This window comes from Sinocyclocheilus rhinocerous, unplaced genomic scaffold (genome assembly GCF_001515625.1).
Source record: "Sinocyclocheilus rhinocerous isolate Xijiao unplaced genomic scaffold, SAMN03320098_v1.1 scaffold1537, whole genome shotgun sequence".
NCBI classification, from domain to species: domain Eukaryota; kingdom Metazoa; phylum Chordata; class Actinopteri; order Cypriniformes; family Cyprinidae; genus Sinocyclocheilus; species Sinocyclocheilus rhinocerous.
This window is the reverse complement of record NW_015659384.1, coordinates 231,166-257,263: the sequence shown is the minus strand read 5'-3', so window position 1 is coordinate 257,263 and position 26,098 is coordinate 231,166. Positions and strand designations below refer to the sequence as shown.

At 37.0% G+C, this 26,098-nt stretch overlaps 1 protein-coding gene across 3 annotated transcripts in view; it reads right to left on the bottom strand.

Annotated features, from left to right (window-relative positions):
• LOC107723634 (thyroid hormone receptor alpha) overlaps nt 1-26,098 on the bottom strand; it is a 169,268-nt gene that overhangs the window by 93,908 nt on the left and 49,262 nt on the right. The window contains exons 2-3 of one of the 3 annotated variants that reach the window (XM_016532343.1): nt 14,579-14,647; nt 13,379-13,431 (exon numbers count right to left, since the gene is read on the bottom strand). The exons of 1 other annotated variant lie outside the window; for it this stretch is intronic. The gene's annotated coding sequence lies outside the window, so the exon portion shown is untranslated. Of the gene's footprint in view, nt 1-5,907; nt 5,939-13,378; nt 13,432-14,578; nt 14,648-26,098 lie in introns of those variants that run through there. One more of the 3 variants, XM_016532344.1, reaches the window with a different exon arrangement.

The window sequence follows — 26,098 nt, the reverse complement described above, 5'->3', positions numbered from 1 at the left end:
AAGGTTTTCTGACCCCGAGACTCAACTATTTTCTGCAATTCTCCAGCTGTGGTCCTTGGAGTGTCTTTAGCCACTCAAACTCTCCTCCTCACTGTGCATTAGGTAGACATAGACACACGTCCTCTTCCAGGCAGTTTCGTAACATTTTCTGTTGATTGGAAATTCTTAATTATTGCCGAAATGGGAATAATGGGAATTTTCACTGCTCTAGCTCTTTTCTTAAAGCCACTTCACTAATTTGTGAAGCTTTTACTGCACAAATATATTCTTTGTTTTTTCTCATTGTGATGGATGAGTAAGGGCATTTGGCCTTTGTTTTCCCTCCTATTTATATTTCTGTGAAACAGGAAGCCATGGCTGGATAATTTCATGTTCATAATCACCCTGGAGTGCTCGAAATTGTGAATATGAATGGGAATATACTTCAGAGATATTTTACTCATAAGAATTTCTAGGGGTGCCAATAATTGTGTCCAACGTGTATTTGAGAAAAACATTTATTTCATAATGATATTTCCCCCCATTTTAAATTCTTATTATCCAATGAAAGGTTCGATTTTTGTAATTTTTTAAATAAAAGATCAAAAAGATTAACAATGCAGATTAATTTTCACAGCCTTCTTTGATCATATTTACCAAGGGTGCCAATAATTCTGACCACAACTGTATAACAGTGTATGACATCACATTCCTAGCTAACTAACCAATATGGACAATGAATTTCTTTTGACACTGAATTAGGTAAAAGGAATTAATTGAATTGTATTATTGCACTGATCATGTTGAGACTTTGCTTTATACAAAAACAACAAAACCCAAACCAGTCAACCAGTCAGGTTTTTGACCAAAATTTGAATTTTGTTTCTCCCAAAGTGGCCTGTTGCAAATTATGTCTCATATAATTATACAATATAAATGTATAAAAATCAAAAAAAATTACTAACATACATGCATATTAATTGCAATAAATACACTAAACTATTAAATGTAAAAAATAATGTACTGTACATGTCTATTTTTTTTATGAGTATATGACATCATGGCTAATCAGCCACTAGAGCAGTGGTTTCCAAGGCCAGGGCCCACTTCCAAGGATCCCAATAAGTCTTACAATTATTTAAATTTAGCTATATTAACATAAACTAATTCTTTAAAAACACTAAAAATAAAGTCACATTTTATTTGTTTTTATAACATATCAGGTTAGATTTGGCCTTTGAATACGGTCACAGACAAAGTGCACTGGAGTCAAAAAGGTTGAGAACCTCTAGAGTATGTGCATGTGACCTTTCCAATAAATACTCAACTTCTAATCAACAGCTCAATCCACATATTCTAATAAAATCACTTCCAATGTCATTTCTTTTATTTAATGGAAAAAATAAATAAATAAATAAAACACAAGGTTACAAAGCAGGTACAGAACAAGTTGTTTATACCTGCTCTATCTTACTCTATCCTGGCGTGAAACACACTATTTTTGAGAGCAAGTCTGTTGTCAGCTGCAAGGCAGTTACATGAATGTACGCCATTGTGTTCGAGAAAAAAAAAACAAGATTTTTTCAATGGCCAGTACCACTAATGCAACAGCAAACTGGTCTCCTTCCGACACTGTATGAATAAAAACACACTGCAGTGACTAAAGCTGAACGATCCACTGAATATATGAATTAATAACAGAGTTGTGGTACTCTGTCTTTTCAGCAGTGCAATCTAGATGCCAGATTCAGAGAAGGTTTAGCTTCCTCTGGGGAGGGCAGGAGGGAAAACGCAGGGGCTCTTTCTTTTAAAGGCTTCGTCTCAAATTGCCAATAGAGTCCTTGTTTTAATTACAGCTCTGGCATTGATGCTCTCTAGATATAGATAACAGATCTAAAGCCACTGAGCTGAAAGCCAACAGTATTAGCTCTCAGATCGCTGAAATAAATCCTCATGCTGTTACTCTGTCTACATCAGGGGGTTTGGGGTGTACATTTATCTGACATCCAAATTCATCCCATCCTGCCACGTCCAGGTACAAGATCTGAGACAGACCGTTGTGCCTTGATTTTTTTTTTTTTTTAAATGTATGTTTTTTTTTCTTTTCGTTTTATGTCGCCAGTCCATTAAATGTTGCAGACATTTTGTTGTTGTTGTTTGTTTGCCACTTTATTTGTCATATTGTATTTAATGCAATGACAATCATTCATTTTTATTGTGATTTAAGAGTCAAACCAAACAGAACTAAAAACCAAACTAAACTAAACTATACCAAACCAAAACCAAACTAAAAACTAGGTCTGTCAACGTTAATTCGTAAATAATTTACCGCAAATAAATTACTGAAGCACAATTTCTATTCTAAACCTTTAACCCGATTTCACTTCTTTATGTGATCAGATCATTTTAATCCACTAAACTCTGGAAAAGTTTTCAGTCCAATGATCCAGTAAGCGAATGCATTCAAACAATCGGTCCAAAACAGCGCTAATGTAAAGAAAACCAGGCTGATTACATCAGAGCTGGCACAGAGAATAGAGACTCACATTGTGTTTCTAGTGAATAATTCATTCCAGTGTGTTTTGCTTTAAAACACAAGCTCTGTCATATTCTGTGATTGTTTCCCTCACGCATTGCGCTGTGTGAAATACAGACTGAACAGAATGGCAAAACATGCCACTACTGTATGCCACACCAGATAATACAAAAACTAAATTTCTCGTCGCCTTGATAACCAGCGTCTCGCTAGTAAAGTTTTGATGGATGAGGATTGCATTCGAAGGAAAGACGACTGCGGTGACATAAAGGAGTCGTACAGAAGCTCGCGTGAGTCTGTTATATTGATGCACAAACAAACCATGTATGAGCTCTCTTGACGCACTTAACGCACATTGTATTTATGCACAGATACATTTTAGTATATTCCCGTTGTTTTGCACACACATTCAGGATAATGTTTTGATTTGTCATGCATATGTTGCTGGGTTAAGTCATTCTGAATGGATTCCGCATCTCCAAGTTTCCTTTTTTTTTTTTGGAAAGGCATCTAAATGTATCTTAATTTCATAAAAAGTGCATGATTAATCACTATTAATCACACAAAAGGGTGTAATTAATCAGATTTAAAAATGTTATTTATTGACAGCCCTACTAAAAACCAAAGCAAAACTAAACTAAATCAAAACAAACAAACAAAAACTTTTAAAAATTAAACAAAAATATATAAATATAAAAATTAAAAAAAGACTTTAAGTAAATAAAAATTTTAAAAAATTAAGAAAAACTTTATTTTTGTTGGGAAAAAAATATATATTTAAAAAGTAATTTATGAACTTCTCATGATTTCTGCATCCTCTCTAAGTGTGTGCTTAAAGATTCCCCCTAATACTGTGTTTAATTACACAGGCAGGATAATGCCTGTTCTATATTAGGCCTGCTGATCTCTGCATGTCCTTCCTTGCTTTGTCTGTACATGTTTTCTTCAGAACGTGCAAGAATCCAAAAGTCAGTGATTTCCTTCATTTTGGGGACAGCGGAAAATATCATATACACATAAAACAACCGAATGTTACAGATTTACATGACGTGGTTTTATTTCCTAAAGTTGAATCACACAAATAAAACAAAGCAGCACAACTACAATGATGATTACACCGTATCTGATGTTCTCTGTAGCTGATCATCTAAACAATACTAATCTCACATACACCACGAATGTGCTGAGCTTCATAATGAATCTGCACGGCAACATCAAAACCTGGCTGCATATCCTCTACCACACTCAGCAGCTTTCACATAAACGCACCAGACATTCCCAACCGGCCAGCCAATCAGAGGCTTGCGTTACAATGAAACCTGCATTTACAGTCAGGAGTTGTAAAATGCTCTATATAAAATGCAGTCTGTTTGTCCCTCTCCAAGTCATTTGGCTGCTGTTTTATTTTGATTTGCGCTTGTGATTACACCCGCTGAGCAGGCATGCTGCCACACCTCCACGTGGAACCAGCCTCGCACACAGACCACAAAAAAACACGAAAGAACACATGGTGCTTTGCAATTATTTCAATCTAATCAGAGGCAGGTTTTGGTTTTCTTAAGTAAGACATTTACAAGAAGTTTGTTTCCAGAACACTTAAAACGTTAATAAGTATTGTTAAAAACAAAAGTTTTTATAAGTATGCACTGGCTACAAATCACAGAAATGACAAAATGATATCTGCATCGATGCAGGGTTCAAAATGCCAGACATGCAGTTAAATTTTTTCCCAAATTCAGTATTTTCCATTTTTAATTTTCTGGATTTCATTTAATGGTTTAATTTAATTTTAAGAAATCTTTTAATGTATTAAGATCTTTTACAAAGTGAAATTTACTATTTAAATTAAAACATGGATGAAAAATTGTGTGATATTCCTTAAAAATTATGTTAACACTTTAGAATAGGGAACACATTAACTATTAACTAAGAGTTTTCCCTCTATAAACTTATAATTTGCTGCTTATTAATAGTTAGTAAGGTAGTTGTTAAGGTTAGGTATTGGGTCAGGTTAAGGGATCTAGAATATGATCATGCATAATAAGGCATTAATATGTGCCTAATAAGTACTAATAAACAGCCAATATGCTAGTAACATGCATGCTAATAAGCAACTAGTAAATAGTGAGAATTGGTCCTTAAAATAAAGTGTTACCAAAATAAAGTTATAATAAACTGTATTATCAACACTCTTATTATTGCTTTGTGAAGTACATTGTACTGTACAACAGTACTACATTTCTGACATAATTTCTTCAGTGTAAACCAAACTTTTATTTTGGGGGATTGTAGTCAAGACCTTTGCGTTTTGAGTGCATCAGACAGTAGTTTTACTTAAAATGGTGAAATGCTTGTGAGTGTCCTCATATAGTGAGACGGCAGATGCTGGAAACACCAAGAGTGTCACGTATGCTTGAGTAAGTGTAGTAGGGCTGTCAAAATGACTGAAAAACTAAATTCGAATTTTCCACTTAAATATTATCAATTATATTCAAATTTTTAAAGGCATAATTTCAGTTAGGGGGGGGGGGAAAGCTTTTGGCTTCTCTCTTGAGGCCACAAGAGGGTGCATCGAGCAAAATATTATGCACGTTTCTTCAAAGCGTAATAAAATAACACGACTATCTTTGAAAAAAAAGTGCATAATGTTTAAAATAATGTTTATAAACCATATATAATTAATAAAGTTGCTTAAACAATTAGAAAAAAAAAACAGCACCATGCATGTATGTATAGTTTAATATACATTAAACCTACATAAAGGACTGAAAACCATTCACAAAAGAGTAGGCTACTTTCTTCATTTAAAAACATGAGATACAGTGGGATAGGGAAAAAAACGCCATAACGTCTTTAGACATGTTTTTTAAAAGTTGAACTTGCATTAATTTTACATGGCTTTCTAAACATGCCGCTCTCTTGTGCGAGACGCGAGTGCAAAGCTGATAGATGCCCCGCTAGAAAATGTGATAAATATGCATTCTGTGTGAACGGCTTGGTTTCAGTTTCGCCGTAAACAACATCTTCGCCACACTGATGCTCTCGTTTTCCGCAATATATTGAATGAACAACGTAGCAGCGCCGCATCTAGTGGGTTCAACTGGATAGGCTAACAAAAGCATTAAAATGCAATGACACTTACATTGTTGTCGCATTTCGTGCGCCACTGATAAGGCTGGCCGATGGCTGATGCAGACCTAAAATTGTGTTTTTTTTATTTTTATTCGACGAATATTCGAAATTCGAATTTTTTTTTGACAGCCCTAAAGTGTAGTAGACGAAACTGTGGCACTCATTCACACAGACACAAGCATAGCTGTCTTTTTGCTTTTAATACCCACAGACACTAGTCCATATCGTAATTTGAGTAAGTGTAAAGCCCTACTTTTGACCATTTTTATGACTGGATTCCACAAATCCGTCTGCCCTACAGACAGAAGACCACCAGACAGCGTCTCCTCTCTCATGAACAACAAGTCTGTGGGAACAAGAGTTCAAGCATGAGTTTAACCTTCAGAACGTAGTGTACAATCGTCTGTCAGTGAGCTATGAGAAGGAAGTGACGTCAAAAAGCGACTGAGCAGAGAAAACCCAGCCCTGAGATGCATGGGAAAAAAGACTCTGAAAGCTTGTTTATGTCATACAAGTGACTGTTTGAAACTCTACAAGTCCATTTCATCATTGGAAACTTATTCACAGAAAATAAGACACTAAACAAAGCGAACAGAGTGTTCGTCTGTTCTCTAATAAGCTGGCACATATATTTAATATATATTTAACACATTTGTATATTTAATGTGTTAATTGAAAATATAAAAAAATTTGCAATTGTTATTGAGAGTGGTGTGTGTTGTTTTCGATTTCTTATTGTGTGGAAGGACATTTGAGGTAGTGTGAGGAATTGATTATGAACCACGTACCAACCGTGGGCCGCAAGTAAACATTTAATATAAACCAGTGGACCGGTGTCGGAAAAGTGCCAGCTGCTGCTGGTGGTCCGCTAGAATAACGACGAGCAAAACGCCAGTGGAGTGGCCGGGATTTACAGCTTTGCATCATCCAAACATCGGATGGAACTTTGTATATCAGGTCGACATCGGCCAGACAAATGTGTGCTGTTAGGGATGCAAACATGTTTAAATATGCATTCAAAACATAATAAAAAAATGTTTTGACTAAAAATTATTGAATACTTAATAAAAAGCCTATATAGACATAATAAAAAAAAACTAATAAAATGACAACATGACTACAACTGTAACTAAAACTAAAATAGATAACTAATACAAATCAAAGTACATTAGTTCATCAGTAATCCATTTGACATCCCTAATACATATGAATGAAATATAAATGAATCATCAGCTATTTTATCACATAGAAGCTCCAGTTTAGACATTTAAAAAATTCCTTTGTGAGGCTTGCATATGCAATTCCATGTTTTTGTGTATAAAAATCAGCCATGGTGTCATTACAAGGACATGGCTCAGGCCCAAGTCAAAGAGCCGATTCAGCCAGAGAACAAATGCATCTTGAGCAGCAATCAAAGAGGAGGCGAGAGAATAGGCAGAGTGAGTGAGATAGCATAACAGACTAAGAAAGTGTGCATGTTTTTCTGAAGGAAGAGACAAGGCCACGTTGAGTAGCAAACCACAGCTGGGCAGCTCTAGGCCGTGAGTAGGTTAGCTCAGGGTTAGGGGCTGGGTGGGGGAGAAGACAATGCCGCTAGGCTTGTCAAAAGTCTAATTTATGGCCGGGTGTCCAGTGTGAAGCAATTTGGCTTGCAGTTCTCTCGCACGGGGGATGGGAGCAAGAATGAGACGCGCAGGCCGTTTGTGTGTAAATGTGGCGATTGTGCTCATGACAGAGAGGAGAAGAGAGAGCGAGAGACAGCGAGGAAGAGAGAATTTGGGGTTTGTGTGGTTGGGCCAGTTTCGAGAATATCTGCTGTGCTGGCACGAGATAAAACTACTTGCATGTAAATACAGCTAGAAAAAAAAAAGTAAAATACACAAAGCACTGAAGAGCCTAAATAAAATCCCATCCACTGGTTGGAAGTACCTTCCCCCAGCCCTTCAGCAAGGTCATTATTAAAGAGTTATTGACAGGAAAACTGACTGGCTGTTTGGAATAGTAAATCCTTGTTTAGCTTTTCCAAATAGATGTACAAGAAACAGACAAAGCTTCTAATTTATCCAGTTACAATGTCTGCTTTAAATATACCGTACCATTGTGAGTAGAGGAAAGACTAAGTGGGCTTAAATCTGAGCTGTGGTCGAAAATAATCATTAAGACCCAGACCAAGATTAAAGGAAAAATCTAAACTAGGATTTGACCTGCTTTAAAATGCCATTGTAGGTACATTTTAAGGAATCATGCAAATGAAGTTCCAAAAAGTAGCCATCTGAATTGACCCTTCACCGGGAACTTGATTGACAGGCGATCTGACCAATCATAACGCCGAATCCACCATTTTGTCCGACAAACAAACCAGACAGCAGAGTAGATTAATACTGGTGGACTTGAAATTGAAAAATGGTGTGTACTGACGTCTTTATGATACCTTCTGATGTTCATTCATGTTTATTTCGTGCTATAACTAGTAAAGAGGAAGAGATGATTGGTCCACGTGCCACTTGAACAGTGATCGGTCACGACACGTTAAAGAGCCACAAAACGGTATTTATTGTTTGAATTTCTTTTTTTTTAAATTACAAAATTTGAAAGTTGAGACTTTGTTTCATACCTAAAGTAACCTGCTCTGTCTTGTCTGTTGACATCTGGTCAGTTTCCTCTTTGCTCTGCGATATATTTTTCACATGAAAACATGATGTGTGGCGTGAGAGTGACATGGCTTGTCGGACATAGCAACAGTAACTAAGGGGGGCAGGTCTTTGCAGAGCTTGAAGTTAGCATGTTGTTATGAGAAGCTGTCAATTTGCCAATTGATCTTCAACCATGGTTCCCTCACTTATGGTCATGAGCTTTGGGTAGTGACTGAAAGAACAAGATATACTGAAATGAGTTTTCTCTAGAGAGTGTCTGGTCTAGGGATGGGTACCGAAACCCGGTATTTAATCAGTCCCGGGGCTATATTATGAAAGATCGGAGTATCGATAAGCTCTGACGTTAACGGTTCTGCTATCGGTACTGGAGAAATTTAAAAAACACACATACATTTATTATTGCTATAGATACATTGTCTTGCAAATCCTGTCTCACCAGAGTCGCCAGCTGTTTTTATATGCAATAATATTCAAACATGTGTCTATGATGCCTTTTTGCTATTCGCAACTCAGAAGCGAGATCGCGCTCGTGCGGAGGAGCTTCAGCACGCGCAACATGAAAGCCCTGCTTAATTATGATAGAGGAGAGAACTAACCATTCAAACATCTGCTTACACTTTAGGCCTGTGGCTGTTTTATTAAGCTATTTTTATTTTTTATTTAGATTTTGGCTTCTAAGGATTATAGCCGCGTTTCTTCTAGCGCAACTTTTTTCCCTTCACAGCGGTGCGCATTCATTCCTCCCTAAAACCCAAACTTAAAAGTCAGAATCAGCACAATCGGTGATTGTTGAAAAAAGACCGTCTTATACTGTTGCTAAATTGTGGGACATATTTGATAATAAAACGTTGAAAGCACAATCCGCACAAGAGACGCTGTTCCCCATGCTGAAATGTGTGCACACAAAGCGCTCCAAAACGGACAAGTTAATTACACTTTGAGCTTCAGGCGCGTGTCCAAACGATGAAATACACACAAAATATTGCCCATGAGGATTAATACCTGTAGATTTTATTGTAATGCATTGTTTTCTGTTAATTCAATTGCTTCAGTTTTAAATTCAGACTGTGCATAATGCAGCCTCATTCAAAGCACATTTACTGAACTCTTTCAGTACAGTAACAATGTTTCTCAGGTCTATTAAATATAACTCCACCCCATATAATTGCTGTTAATAGTGTTCATCGTCTGTTTTATTACGTCTTAAATTGATTTTTCCGTACATTTCTGCCATATGTACATTAATTGACAGTCACCACTGATAAGCTACCACTAAATATTGTAGAAACTTAATTTGCTGTAAAGTTGCTTTGCAATGATTTGTATCGTGAAAAGCGCTGTACAAATAGACTTGACTTGACTTGACTTGACTTGACTTAATACCGTTAAAACCTTAACGATACCCATCCCTAGTCTGGTCTAACCCTTAGAGACAGGTATGGAGCTTGGACATCTTGGAGAGCCTCTGCTTCTCTGTGTCAAAAGGAGCAAGTTGAGGTAGTTCAGCCACCTTTCGGTGGAGGTGTTCCAGACATGTCCAACTGGGAAGAGCCCCAAAGTTAAACCAAGGCTGGTCTGGGAACACCTTGGGACCCCCCAGGAGGAAGTTTCCAGGGAAAAGGACATGTGCGTGACCCTACTAAGCCTGCTACCACAGTGACCCAGTCTTGGATAAGCAGCAGGAGAATGGATAGATACATGGGCGACATTTAACTCTTGAGTCAAGGGGGGGCAACTCAAATAGTGCCTTGCGCTACTTACACAGAGATCATCACAGTGTGTTCTGAAATTGCCTTCCCAGGGAAGGATACATTCAATGCTATCTCAAAATGTATGCAATTAGGTTTCGATGGAAGCAGCAGGATTAATGTATTGACCTTTGGAACAACTTTTGCTTTGGTAATGCGTCTATGATGGCCAATTTCCTGCAAAGATTAGCTCAAATATACCAGCCTGGAAGTTTCTGGTAATCCTGCAGACCTTAATTAGCTGGTTTAGGTGTGTTCAATAACGGTTCGAGCTAAACTCTGATGGAAGGTGGCCCTCCAGGAGGAGGACTGGACACCCCTTAATTGGTCAAAGGAAAAGAAAACAGGAACAGAAAGTTTCAATGAATATAACAGTTGCAGTATCTACTCTGGTTGTCATGCTATTTTTTATGAGGCTAGTCACTACCAGGGGATGCTTAGTCTGTCCTCCCTGTCCAAACATTTTAACCTCTGTCCACTGGGATGCCTGCAGCGCCTTGAGCGACCAGTCTTCCTCACACCCCTCACTCAAGTCGCTGCATCAAGCCTAATCATCTTCCCACCACTGTAATGAGGACAAACACTGATGCAAACAACTCAATTCACATCAGAGATTGTGACAACACCAGCGATCTCCTCAGTAGACGTCCCTGGCCCTGTATCATCTGCTTGATAGCTGTCCCAGACAGCCCTTTGTTGAAGGAAAAAAAAAAACACACATCAAACGCTGTCACCCTGAGTGCATTAACCCTGCTTCACTAGGCCACAGTATTAGATGGGACGCTTTCACGACTCGCCTCTGGGAAGCATCACAGCACCCAATAAAAATCTATGCTCATTCACACATCCGTATCTAATGAGGGCGAACAAGGTCATGTGACCATCACAGAGCCACCATATGGAGTGGAACGACGAAATCCACTAACTAGTACAGACATGAATAGAAAGAGCAGGGAAAGATGATTGACAAAGAAAGGAAGACAAGGTAGGAAGGACAAGCCAAACTCTATAGAGCGATTACAGCGAGGTACAAATGGAGTCAATGAAAGGGACCAGCAGAGTGAGCACACAAAAAGGAGGGAAAAAGCCTGCAGGAGGGAAAGACCCAGAGATAGAGGCCGTCTCACTGTTATATAATTACAACAGTCATTAAAGTCAATTGGAGGCCTTAAGTTACTGGCACAATTCTGTCTTCTCTGAGATCACTTTGACCATATTTTTTTCAACATATATTCACCTTGATACAGGATTTGAAATTGATAAGTAGTGGTATTAGGAAACTAAAGGCCATAGTGCTATTGACCCTGTAAACACTGATGTTATTTTCAATCCGTAGGGTCCATGAAAACAAATAAACACTCTTACACGCAAACCAGCACATACTGTAAACATATGTGCACTAGATGATCCAACAGAACTCCCGAGGGAGTATCTGTTGACTGTTCCATGGAAAACAGAGACACATATGCACACAACACTATAGGATACTTGTTTGTGTGAATGCAAGTGTGTAGGTTCAGTCATGGGGACACTTTTCAGAGCTGACTGGCATTCAGATCCCACTGCTTGCATTCCAGGGTTGGAGTGTGACAGCCAACAGCAAGTTTAAAGGGATAGTTCATCAAAAATAAAAATGAAAATTCTGTCATTACTCTATCAATATTGTGCCAAAACCACAATATTTTCAACTACATTCTATATAAATATATACACTATATAAATATACAACTCAGTCACAGTCACCACTGATAAGCTACCACTAAATATTGTAGAAACTTAATTTGCTGTAAAGTTGCTTTGCAATGATTTGTATCGTGAAAAGCGCAGTACAAATAAACTTGAATTGAATTGAATTGAATTGAAAATATACGCTATATAAAAAGCAATATATTCCAGGATATTCCTGGGTCAAAAGTCAGAACATCACGCTTCGATACAGCTATATATTATAAAATCAAGAGGAATTAATAATGACAAATGAATATATGAATGCATAATACATACTACCGTTTGAAAAAGGTTTTTTAAATGGTGCTGAAAGAAGTCTCAACAAGACAGCATTTATTTGATCAAAAACACAGTGACATATTATTGCAATCTAAAATAACTGTTTTCTATTTTAATATATCTAAGTGTAATTTATTTGTGTTATAGCAAAGCTGAATTTATCAGAAACCATTTCTCCAGTCTTCAGTGTCACATGATCCTTCAGAAATCATTCTAATTCTGCTCAAGAAACATTTCTTACTAATATACTATCATGACACTTTTTTTAGGAATGTTTGATAAACAAAATTCAGAAGAAAAACATTTATTTGAATTGGAAATCTCTTGTCATATTATATGCGTCTTTACTGTCACTTTTGATAAATTTAATGCATCCTTGCTGAATATAACCATTCAAAAAATAGATAGAAAATAGATGCTTGATCCTTTGTATTCCAAATTAATGATGAGTAAATCATGAGAATTTTCATTTTTGTGTGATATATTTCTTTAAGTCATTTGGACTGTCCTTTAGATGCCTGAATGATGAGCGTTAATCCATCCAATCTGACATTTTACTTGCTTCTTCATTTAACTCTTGTTCTTGGGATGTGTTCAGTGATGCGGCACAAATCTTGTGTTTCTTGCATGCTTCATTGGAGCTGAACAGCTGACATCATCATCCTTGGTGGCTAGTATGTAACATCTCTTCTTTTAACATGATTTGTTACTATCCTCCAACATTACTGAAAAAAAAATTCAAGAAACCAGATGGCACCAGGTATTCTTCCATGCCAAAGTTCTCACCTATCAACTTCCAGAGAGTGTTCCATACTATATGCAGATAGAAACACAACAAGTAAGCAGAAAGAGAAGATAGCGAATAAGGACAGAGAAAAAGCACTAATTTATTCCAGTCACAACCTATTATTTTCAAAATGTACAGTCCAACCACCCAGAATCCCATCAAAAACACACAGCTAGTTGTGACACCCAACTGGCTAAAACTGCAGTCCACCAGGAGCTTTTTTTAACACCACTGACAATACATCTTGATTGCAGTGACAGGCTCCTTGCACCTCCATAAATTTATCTGTAAAAGAGTGTACATCTATGTGAGTGGGACAGTACATCACACTATACTTATGTCTACGCGCCTGCTCTCTGCTGCTCCATGTGACAGCTCAGTCACATGCAGTAAACTGGCACACAGTGAGAATGTGCGAAAGACACCCAGAGCATGAGTGACAGAGAAAGAGGGTGACAAATACAAGGGAAATGCACCCCGTCCCAGCTTTGTTACCAAAACCAAACATCTTAGGAGGAAAAAAATCGGTCCTCACCTCATTAACATTCACGGACTAGAATGCAGAAGATTCTTCAGGTCTCTCTCGGCCTATAGAAAGAAACGCCAATTTCGATAAGCTGATAAGTATATAAGTTGATAAGTGCCATGTCTGATATGTGGTTATAATTATTATTATTATTTTCAATTTTATCTAAAAAAGAACACACGAGTACTCACTTTGAGTGGGGGGGGGGGGGGGGGTTGATTTTGGCATTCGCTAAAGATTGCATTCAACAGTGTTTTTAAATTATTTATGTTTTTAAAGATTAGAAAAGATTACTACAAAAAATAAAAAAATAATACACAAGGAATGTTGATGACACAGATCTGGCTTCAGTCATGTGTGTACACCGTGTACTATATGGTCAAGTAAAACACTGTGATATCAGGATCTGCCCGCATCGCCCAAGCTGTTTGCTGTGCCAGTAACACCGAGTGGCGGCCTGTGTGCCATCCCACACCAGTGAGGAGCCTTTGTCCAGAGCAGAATCGACACCAGTGAGTGTACAAGACAAAAACAGTGACAGTCTGTGGAACACACTCACAAAACGTCTTTGTTTTTAAGCAGGAGGTTAAAGCCACTTCAGCGAGATGTGATGGAAAAAAGAGGGTGAGGGAGCAAAGAAAAGCTAACATATGAGCACAGTTATGAGGGCCATAAGACTCCAAAAGTCTTGCTTTACAGGTCCCCTGAGCCAATAACTAGCTACAGCTCTCTGAACTCAAGAGTAAGCCCTAAACCTTGACCATGTTGGACTTCACACATTGCCTGTGGGTCAATGACATGACATAAAAAAAGAGACATTAAAAATGCTATTTATACATACATACATACTGTAAAATGACATCTATATACCTCTTCTATGATGACCATATGAATTATGAAGTATTTTGATATATGACATGATATCGCACCCTAGCCATTAACCCCAACAGAGGGGGAAAATCTCCTTACCAGAGCAGGGAGGGCCACGATAAAACAGCAGGGACTTTTCACTTCACCTCTTCATTAACCTCAACCTAGAGGCCCACCAGCCCAGTCTGACCAACTTAAACTGAGGTCTCTTGGGACCAGCATACAGTCTAAGAGAAAATAGAGGTGGAGACTGAAGCAAGGGTGAAAGAGAGAGATCAAAAGCCCAGAATGTGGCAAAGGCTTTTGGTAATGACATATGATAGCATCAGTGAGAATTACCTGACCCGTCCTCGATTAAACCAGACCAGCCGCCATCTTGAGCAACAGATACCTCCTATAGAATGATGTCTAAATGTCACAAACAAAAGCCAGATTGTCTGTCAGTAAAGCAAGACAGAATGAGTACAGTAAAAGGCTTTCAACTTAAAAAGTCCTTTTATCAAACCAGGACCAAATGTGCCGTGTGCACATTTAACAGTTACTCGCCAATTGGCTGTTATCTTTATAAAGAACTTCAACATAATACACAAATGTCTGACCCTCACAGATGTAACTGCTGTTCTCAATTCAAAATTAAACCACCTACTAACTAAAATATTCTACTAAGTAAAACTCAAAACGTTCACCTTTTAAGTTGAAAACCATCACATATCTCCAGACCGCCACCAGGTGCTGATGTGAAACGTGTCAGTATTTAAATGTCCATTCAGTTTAATCAAGAACAGACAAACGTGAATTTGGCAATATTTTATTACATAGCTTTTTGTACGTACTGTATAGCGGCAGTTGGGAAATGAAATGTCCAATAAGTGGTGCTATAAGGTTAATGCTCTATCGTGTTTTACAATATCTTATCGCCTATACTACACCCTACCCTAAACCTAACTGACAACGTTAACAAAAGCAATCTTGAAAATTTAGCTGATGCAACCAAGACATTTTTGCTTGCTTCTACCAGTAATTGATCTTTTTATCGTGACTTGTGTTTCAGGACTCGTATCAGAGCACTCCACATCACAAGTGCAATGCTGCACAAGGTGAGCTACAGAGAAAGTTTACTATGTCAGAAAAGCCATGTGGCGTCTGGCATATGGGGTCTCATTGCCGTATACATCACATCTCATTAAAGGCCTCCCTCAGGCTCTCTGCTGTGTGGACACTATTACATTCTGCATCACCCAGGCACCCTGACTGCATCTGTCAATTCTTTGTTATCAACTGAGCAGATACAGCTATGTAGGACTGCATTGTTCTGCTGGCCTTGGCTTGAAATCTGTTCTACAAGCATAATATCAAGTACCTTCAAGTTCTGCTTTTAATATTTCTAGTTTCTCTGTACGTTTTTGGCTTTTCAGTGTTCACGAAAAAGCTATTGAGATTCTGTAGCAGTTGCTTCAATACAAATCTTTCCACTGTATATATTGGTATTTGGACAATGCAAATGAGCTCAGCCACTGCTCTGTTTATTTGGATGCTGAATGGTACTTCTTGGCACTCTCAGACAGGCTGTGAATGGTGGGTAGCAACTTGCTGGAAACGAGTTTAGTTGTCTGGCTATGGCCACCAATTAGAGCAGCATGAGCCTGAGAAAGGTACACAACTGGCATTTATCCTTTACATTTTCTTAGTTTGTAAATCGCATGGGATGTGTGTTTAATTTTGAGTATTAAATTCAATTATAGTATTCATAATAAGTAACATCAGCAACCTGATTTTATTTGACCATCAAATGAACCATTCAATGGAAAGAGACATTAAGACGACACTTAATGCAGGGTTTCTGCAGGTATCATCAAATCTAATTTAATGCTTTTTTAAATGTCTTTTTAACGCCTTTTTTTTTTTTTTTTTTTTTTTATTAAAAAACTTTTAATTAAAAAATAAATTTTTTTATATTTTAATATTTTTTATTGCTGTTATCAAAGCTGAATTTTTAGCATCATTACTCAAGTCTTCAGTGTCACATGATCTTTCAGAAATTATTCTAATATGCTGATTTGCTGCTCTGTAATGATCAATTATTGTTGGTGCTCAATTATTAATCAAGGTTCTTATTATTATCATCAATATTGAACACATTTTACTGCTTCATATTTCTGTGCAAACTGTGATACATTTAAATTTTCAGGATTCTTTGACGAATAGAAAGTTCAAAAGAACAGCATTTATTTGAAATAAAATCTTTTGCAGTTGCAACATTATAAAATGTCTTTACTGACACGTTTGATCAACTTAATTTCCATAGAAAAATATGACAACCAGAGCAATGATGCTGAAAATTCAGATTTCAATCACAGGATTAATTTATATTTTAAAATATATTCACAAAAAACAATTATTATAAATTGAAATAATATTTCACAATATTGCAGTTTTTATTGTATTTTTAATCAAATAAATGCAGCCTTGGTAAGCAGAAGAAACTTCTTTCAAAAACATTAAAAAATCTTAAAAAATCAAAACTTTTGACCATTTATTCCCCGGTTTCACAGACAAGGCTTAAGCCTAATCCCAGACTAAAATGCATGTCTGGGCAGTTTTAAAGGGGTCCTATTCTGCTTTTTCACTTTTTTAACTTTAGTTAGTCTGTAATGTTGCTGTTTGAGCATAAAAAAGACCTGCAAAGTTACAAAGCTCAAAGTCCAGAAATCACTTTTCAAAAACGAACCAATCACAGCACATTTTGTATTTCAGAAGGCGGGCCTTTATTTGATACAGGAACTATTTGAGCCTTTCATGCCAGACTGGGGAGAGAGGAGGTGTTGTAATAATGTAAAATATGTGAAAAATAATGTGTTTTTCAAACAACCTAGTATGAGAGCCTGTTCTAGTACACCCCCAAAACAAAATCAAGACTTTGTAAAAGAGCATACTAGGACCCCTTTATCTGAAAGAAACTTGCACTGACTGATCTTAAAATCTGACAGTGGCATTTATCTCAAGATGCACATTAGTAGTGTTTTTATCTAAGGCACATTCATAAAAGCTACTTAAATGTCCTAATTGAACTATGGCTTAATCCTGGCTTAACCTAAGCCCTGTCTGTGAAACCAGGCCTATATGTTTTAAATTAACCATTCAATTTGACGATGCAATGATGATAATCTTGGATATTTAAAAAATCTACAAAATTTAAATAAACTGTATCACTCTAAACTGAATTAGAAATAGATCAGCAGACTTAAAATGTAGCAGCTTAAAATGTCAAAATACATTTGCAGATATTTCAAAATTGATATAACAAAGTACCAAGAGATGTAGAATGCTAGACATTCTGAATCATCTGAGATGCGCAACTGTTCTGCTGGGATCTTTTTTTGGAACTGTTTTAAACTGTTTTTTTTAACCGTTTTGAGTCACTTAATATTAACTACTCATTTATTGAATGAAAAAAAATTCAATGTCAAATCTGCAATCGTGCTGATATTCGGGAACCAGCACTCTCTTCGTCGTCTCATGTTGCTTAACTAGGCTTTATCATATGTTTTAAATGTGAAAACTCAATTTTTACCAGTATGTTTCTTCTGTGAGTTTCTTTGTCTGTGCAGTTGTGCTCATTTGTTGTGATTTCTCCACGAGCGTCTCTCTTACACAGACAGGCTGCACGAGCCTCAACTGGTGCGACCTTGTTACTGTCAGTACATTATTCATTATCGATCGTCATTTACACTGATTGTAATAAAATCAGAATCATTCTCGCCATCCTTGCTCAACTGCTCAACTAAAATAAACTAGTAATATTATTTTAATTCAAAACCACCTAAAACATTTTATGCCTGTAGGAATAAAATGTAATGACTTTTAATACTTTTTGAGGCCTTAATTTTCACAAAAATCATTTAATGATATTTAATGCTTTTCAATGTCCCACAGAAACCCTGTAATGATACCAGAGCTCAAGTGTTCTTTAAAAGGAAACAAAAACATTACTAAATGCCATTTAAATTTAAAGTCTGAAGAGGCACAGGGCATCTGTAGGATGGGCTGTCCAATGACCTATATCCAACCTACCAAGCATTAATCAAGGATGCTGTTAAGTAAAAATAGCAGTGACAAATTTATGGTGATAGTAATTCACATCAAAGCAATTCTATCTGAAATGCATTTGGGCTAGAGTGGGAAACTGAAGCAATGGTTCACAGGTGCTAAGAGACCAGAAAGCCAGGTCAAAAAAATAAAAACTGCAGTGTCTGAAATGACTGTTATTTATGACAAAATGCACAAATACGAAGTCCTAAAATTTATGTTTTGGCACTGACCAAATTGCAAAGAGAAGTTCCTGTCACAGAGCACTCAAAACATAAGAGGAATAGAATAGAATAGAATAGAATAGAATAGAATCAGCTGACTGAGCCAAACCATGAAATTGAAAAATCTTGCCTTAAAATAAGACAATATTAAACACCATAATGTTATGAATGCTTTCGCATTGGTAGCATTGGTACATATGCATCTCTCTCTTGTCTGACTGATGCCCAGTCTTCAAAGGAGTCTGGAAATCTTCTTTTCTACCCTCAATATGTGCACACGAAACCAATCTGGCCCTTGGGCAAAGGTTCAATCAAATACTTCTTAAACTTACGTGGAGAATTTGCTTGAGGCCATAAAGGCCACGTGCAAAACACAGACAATGCCTTTCCCCACGGGTATAGCACATACGTGGGCCTCCCTTTCTGCCTGCTTTTCTTGCAATGTTGCTTGATCATTTAAAAAGCCATTCTTAGAAGAAAACTTTTACTAACAATGTAGCAGACAATTGCAAGCTAATCTAACACTTGGTCCCAGCTAAAGAGTTGTATGCTGGGCTAGGCTATTCTCAGCTAGCCTTGACCATTTCAAGCTAAATCAGCTAGTGAAAACTCTGCCTGTACGATCATGGGAATTCTACACTTTCAACCCAGAAAAGTAAAGGATTACAGTATTCTTACTTGGATTAAGGCGCATTGCCTTGATGGCCAGAAGATACGTCACACTGGTTTACTCCTTTAATATGGAGACAACGTTAAGGGCTGCATATTTCAAAGAGCGCCTGAATAAACAAAGCAATTCAATACATTCAAACCAAAATAGTCCTTAGTCGAAGCAGCCACACAAAGGCCAGTGCTGAAGGAGAGAGCGAGAGAAAAAGATGAGAAAGAAGCAGATAATCAGATGGGAAAAGGTCATGGAGAGGGAGAGGATTAGAAGAGAAGAAGAGGCCACAGGGAAGAGGAGACGCTGGATCCAGAAAAGCAGCCCTCCACACTTGACATCTGTATAACAAATTTTTCCACTTGGGTTTGCCTTTTCTCCATCCGCTCTTCTAAGGTTAAAGGTAGAGTGACGGTAAGTGTGTGTTTGTGTCTGGATGTGGGAGGAAAGGACATATGAAGGCCAGAGGCGAGAGCTAACCCCGCACCTTGGGCCACCGCCAAATAACCATTGTCATATTCCTTTAATAAAATTTCTTATATTGTGCCGAATATGTGCCTCATGTGGAGGAACAATAAAAAAGAAAAATAGCATGAACATAAATTGCTAAATAAAGACTACATCTACCACAGGAACCTGAGATTATGGGCTTAACAGATCGAACAACTGTTGTACTCCTCATATTGCAACTTGTTAGCAAACCTATTTTAAATTAAAAACACTTAATCTTTTTATGTAAACCGTGAAACATTTTTTCCAGGATTATTTGATGAATAGAAAGTTCAAAAGAAAATCATTTATTTGAGAAAGAAAAGTTAACTTTGTAAACTGTAAACTTTGAGTTTACAATTTCACAATGTAGATTTGTACATTATTGTGGATTATATACAGATTCACTGTAATTTATGTTGGATGATAAAAATGTAAATTTAGGTATGCACAAAAACTTAATATTCTTGCAGCCATCGGCTAATAACGACAGTTTTTTACATTTTAATTTATCAGTATCGACAGGCTAATACCTTCCTTGCTCTGAAATACTACAGTGAAGTTGCTTATGAGTTTTTGCCACATACCATTTAAAAATGACAGAAATATAGTAAATATGGGGAGAGGTTATACTGCACTTTTTGGAGAGCTCAGGACAGGTTGAAAGGGTCACATAAGAGTCAGTGGAGGCCGCTGATCTGCACTATCCCAGACGGGGTCTAAACGTCCACATGTGGGGTGATGGCCTGAAAGCAGTGGGGCCCAGGGAGCAAAGACAAGCTGTGGTTGATTTAGGATTTTTGAGCTCAAGCCAACATTCCTAAGGGGAACAGTGAACGAGCAAAAAAACCTAGACAGAGCAAAAATAAAAGAAAAAGAGGGAGGAAGAAAACAGAATATGAATGCATATGTGCTAGGGCTGCACGATAAATCGCATGCGATATTTAACGCGCATCTTATCAGTAAAGCCGGTTCTGTAATCGGCGGTAAATCTCCATCACCTGCGGGCTTTCACATTGAGCAGCATTAACTACACACAACCGTTGTTCACTGACGAGCTGCGCAAAAAATCGCGCGAATATGAACGTGGTTTTGCGCAGCTCGTCAGCAACGGCTCATTTCATTTCTTGGTAAAACATTTAAAAAACATTCTCATGAACTGCTGCAGTGATTTGCATTACATTTTGCATGCATGCCCTCCGGGCAGAACTCTCAGTAAATGCACTGACAAATACGAGAAAACATCAATAACTCTGTGATGTTTTGGTAAAAATGCATTAAATTTTTTCACATTTTTTATCACTTTGCTGCTTGCAAGAGTATTGGTTTTTACTGGTTAAATATTTAGATGCATTAGTGGGCTTATACTGAAACTTCTAATCAATACATTTCTGTGTAGAAATTCAAACTGTACAATTGATTTCTTTATAAACTGAAGTTTGTTTGTTGTAAGTTTATGGCTCCATTATGGAAATGTTATATTTTAAAATATAAAAAAACACTTACATTATATAATATTTAATATTTTGTTTAAAAAAATATATACACTGAAAAAAATAGTGTAGAAACAATAAAAAAAATGTAATTGCTAATAAATTTCATAAACAGCTAAAAAAAAAGGCAAGTAACACTGAATTAAAAGTGAAATTTTAAGGTAGAAAAATTTAAATCTTGTAAAACATACTCCAATGATCTTTTACATTTACATTTTCAAAAATCATTTCTTACAGTGTCTCTTTCAAGGATACATTAAGTTGATTGTATTTTAATTTAGTGTTTAATGCCATGATGCAATTATGCTGTAAATACATTATCCACTTGCTTGCATAAGTGTAAATATGATTCCAATATATAGAAAATTTTAATATTAATCTTTAATGAAAGTTAAAACACTTTGAAAAAACTGTTTTTAGTAGAACTCTAGCGGGATGAGTCTTTGTGGTACACAAGAGCTGGCGTGTGTAACTGCACTTGAATACAGAGTCAGCAAAAATGTATGTATTTATAGGACCCCCCATTTATTGTAAAGAGCGTAGGTGAGTAGAAACAGGATAGTATAGATAGTAGATAGAGGATCAAAGTGAGAGATAACGGAACATGAGATGAGAGAAAAGGTGTCAGAGGCGAGGGGATGTGGTCATGATGAAATACAGGAGTGACAGGAAAGGAAGTGGGACAGAGCCCTTAAATCAGCAGAAATCTACAGAGGTCCCTGCTGTAGATTTGCATACGTGTCAGTGGCATACTTCACATTACCAGAAAGTACATAAGTAATTATTGTGGCATCCTGGTTATTCAATCGTGACGGAACTGGTATTAAAGTAACATGAAAGTGAAAGAAGCAGAACTGAAAATAACAATGGAGGACAGAAAAGAAGACATTCCTGACATTCCCTAGTAGAGTTATTAAATGAAGGTTGCTCTATTGATAAGCTCTATTAAAACTTTTGTAGCATAATGTCTAACAGCAAAAAAAATAATAATTTCAATTCATCCTTCAGTTTAAAAAAAAAAGAAAGAAAAGTAATGAACAAGAAGATTTAGAGCAGGTCAGACAAGAGTAAATAAATGTGTGCATCTGTCTTCTATTCTTTCTTCTCAGCCCTCTTTTTTAAAACCGTTTCTTTTATAACAATGGAGGAAGAAAATTGTTTTCTAATCGCATACGAGACAGCAAAATCAACACTATAAGCGCATGATAAATGGGTGAGGTCAAAGTCTTTACATTCACTGTGTGGCTCCACCAAAATATACATCCAGCCCACAGACACTCACACACATAGGGTGGGGAACGGTAAAATATTCCTGATTAAAGTCAGTGAAGTGCATTTAAGGAAAGCAGACCATACATTGTGACTGGCAGGGGTCTGTTAGATTTTGGCCAAGAAAAGTAATTGTAAAATTAATCTCTTTCTTGATTTTGACAAATGCATGGAAACTGTCTTTAAATAAAGCTAAGCACGTATATTTCATGGAAGAGTTGGTCTTTGTTGCCTAATGGACATTTATATGGCTAGATACACAGCTCAGATGTTTGGTCTGTAAATGAGAGAAAAACCGCAGTCTCTAATAAAACAATGAATGCCCATTTATTATAAATGTAGTCATTCTTTGTAGTCAATCACTTTGTATAAGATACTTAAATACATTAATGCTATGTGGTAAAGAAGCCAAATCCAGGGAAATACTCCTAAACCATGAGGTCAGAGGGAGCGCTAAAGGATTTACATTTCAATCTCACATTCCCCAGCATGAATGATTTGGTGCTAAAGAAAAATATTTTATTATTATCAATGCTGAAAATTGCTTAATATTTTTATGCCTTAAAGGGTCATGAAACCCCCCCCCGTTTCAGCACTGGTTAGTTCTCACCACGGCGTGGTGCGCAGCGGAGCGGAGCGGGAAGAGGGGAGACAGACAACACACACAGCTTCGCGTTCAGACGGTTTCATTTCACTCCCATCAAGTTAAAAACACAAATAAATGCACAGCCATTTGCACTCACGGCGAACCCGAAGAAGTGTGCGGTTGGGCGTGTGGAGGTACGGTATCTGGGCTTTCACTTAGGTCATGGGCAAGTGCGTCCCCATTTAACCTGTTAACCTGCACCCCCCATTTTGGGACTCACAGCTGAAAATGACCTACCTAACTTAAAATTGTAACAGTTCCTGACTTCTGTGTGCTACACACACAATTTTGGTGTCTTTGGAAAGAAGACCCTTTGGGCTTTACGATCCATCATCGATTGACAATGTTGATAATGCTCAAAAAGAGAAAAAGTTATAGACACTGAAGTGCCTTGAAAAAAATTGTACCACACTGAATTTTTTTTATTCCATATAAAAACACATGAAATCAATCCTGGAGCAATCCAGAAAAGTAATGGGTTGAAAGTCACATGTCTCATGAGTTTCATGAATTTCAAATCTGAAGAAGATACCATGTCAAGTTTGTCAAGATTAATTATGTCCCTTTTCATTTAATCTATTCGTAAACATTGACACGTGCAAATAAAGAGCGTTCAGTGCGCCGGCGCCCAGGTGCGGGTTAACAGGTTAATATCGTTATACATTATTTCAGGATTCATTTATGAATAGAAGGCTCAAAAGAACAACATTTATTTGAAAGAGAAACCTAGAAATCTATTGTAATCTACTGTATTGTAACTTTTACTGTCATTATCAATTTAATGCAAAAATTTAAGTACTGACCCCAAACATTTGAACGGTAGTGTGTGTGTGTGTGTGTGTGTGTGTGTGTGTGTGTGTGTGCTAAAAACAAAAACGCAATGCCTGTTGAACACTTTAGCTCCACATGTGTCAGACGGTCAGAAATTGAAGTTGAATTATCATCTGTTACACTTTTAACCTGCAAGCGTTTCTTTCACTGTGTGTGTGTGTGTGTGTAAAATAGTATATCAGTCTGGTGAGTAAACAAAAAAATTTACTAGCCAATAGCGATTAAATTGCCAAAGTGTATGTAGAGGGTTGAAGTGAATAAATCCTAGCTGTCGGTCAGGCAAACTTGAAATATTGAAACTGCTGACTGGTAGAGAGTAAACACCTGAAAAAGATCTGTTGAATAAGAACAGGTTGTTCTTGATCAATGTCTGCCAGAGCTCCAGTATGGTGTAGATTTCACCGCTGTATCAAACTGCACAACAAACACACACCTAAACGCACGCTCAGTCCGCCACTGTCATTACCGCTCAACAAGAAATGACAAAGCTCCACCCTATTCTGGACAATTGTCCAGAAGCAACTGTTGTGTGTTCTTTAAAAAAAATGATTAAAAAGATTTATTACAACTAATAAAAAACACTTTTAAAAAAACTGTGCTTGGGGTGTATCTATATAAAAATAGTGACACTACTGTATATAAATAATAAAAAAATAAAAAAACATTTAAAAAGCACACTTTAAAATGTAATAATAAAATATCTAAAATTATAATTTAAAAAATTAATAAAATATATTAAATATATTTAAAAAGTAGCTTACATGGCTGTGTACTTTCTGTTAGTAGCTAGTATTGTAGATAACTACTTTTCCAAAAAGAATAGTTTGACTGTAGTTTGTAGCTTGACAGACAGCAGCTTCGATGAAAGTTCAGCTTCAACACTGAACTTGATGCTTTCAGTGCCGCCAGTAAAAAAGCTAGAAAGGGAGAAAGCAGAGAACACACTGACTGTCTGTGTCTCAATTAAATCTAATTTCTGCTCAGCAGGTCTGCCTGCTGTTGTGTTTTATTGGATTCTATTGAATCAAAATCAAGAGAGAAATGTGATGAGATGAATACAGAGATACGGCTTATTGAATGTGCACACTTTCATCAGGAAATTTCTAACAGAAACAGTTTTTATCTGACTCCACATGTCAGAGACGCAGACTGGTGGGTGATGCACACTCTCCAATGCTGACTGGAAGTTGTATATTTCTTCCGTTTTTGTCAGTCTCCATTAACCCAGAGTGCATTGCACACATGTGGCTTTTGGCTGCAGTCTTGGTCAGAGAGCATTATTGGTCAGAGAGAAATTAATATGATTTTCAAAATGTAACACATTTTGTTGTAACACATAATTGTACTCATTACAGAAATTACCGGAAGATGAGAAATAACTCAAAACATGCTATGGAGCTGTGCTTATATTCCAATATGCTGCCTGAATTCATTCATCCTAATTCTCATCATTGGACATAATGTAGTCACACTGGAAGAACCCTGTAAGGAGTTAAATGTAATTCATAGAGCATGCAGAGCCATTTAACCTGCTCCAGAGAGCTAATGGATGCCCATCCTGTTCTGCAAGAAAAAGCATCAGAGCCTTTTAATATTGCATCCTGTCTTTGTCCATTCAATAGTCTCTTCTGTCAAAACAGCTCAATCCATTTACTAAGACACTTTAAAGCAGTGGTTCTCAAACTTATTTGGTTGCGCCCCCCTTTAAACCTATAAAAAAAATCTGGCGCCCCCCACCGCCCCCCACCGCCGTTTTGATTTTTTTTATAGCAACAAAAATCATTTAGCCTAGTTCAGTTAGAGGACAGACACTTTTAAAAACTAAACGCTCAATGCAGCGTGCCAAACCGTGCGCGAACGACAGTGCACCACGGAGCAGGAGTCAGATTTTATTTATCACGTGAGGAGAGTGAGTCGAGCTGACTGACAAGAGTGAGGTGAGAAAGACAAGACGATGGCAGAAGATTGCAGAATATTGACTGAAAGTTTTTTTTAAATGTTCATTTCTTATTTATTTGGTTCCACAGTGTTTGCTGATTACTTTATTTAAACTTTGTGTATTTTATTTATTTTATTTTACATCAAGGTGTATATGCCGTGCCTCCAAGCTTTCTTATTCGTTTTGCTAATAAACGTTCTATGTTTCTTATTTATTTGGTT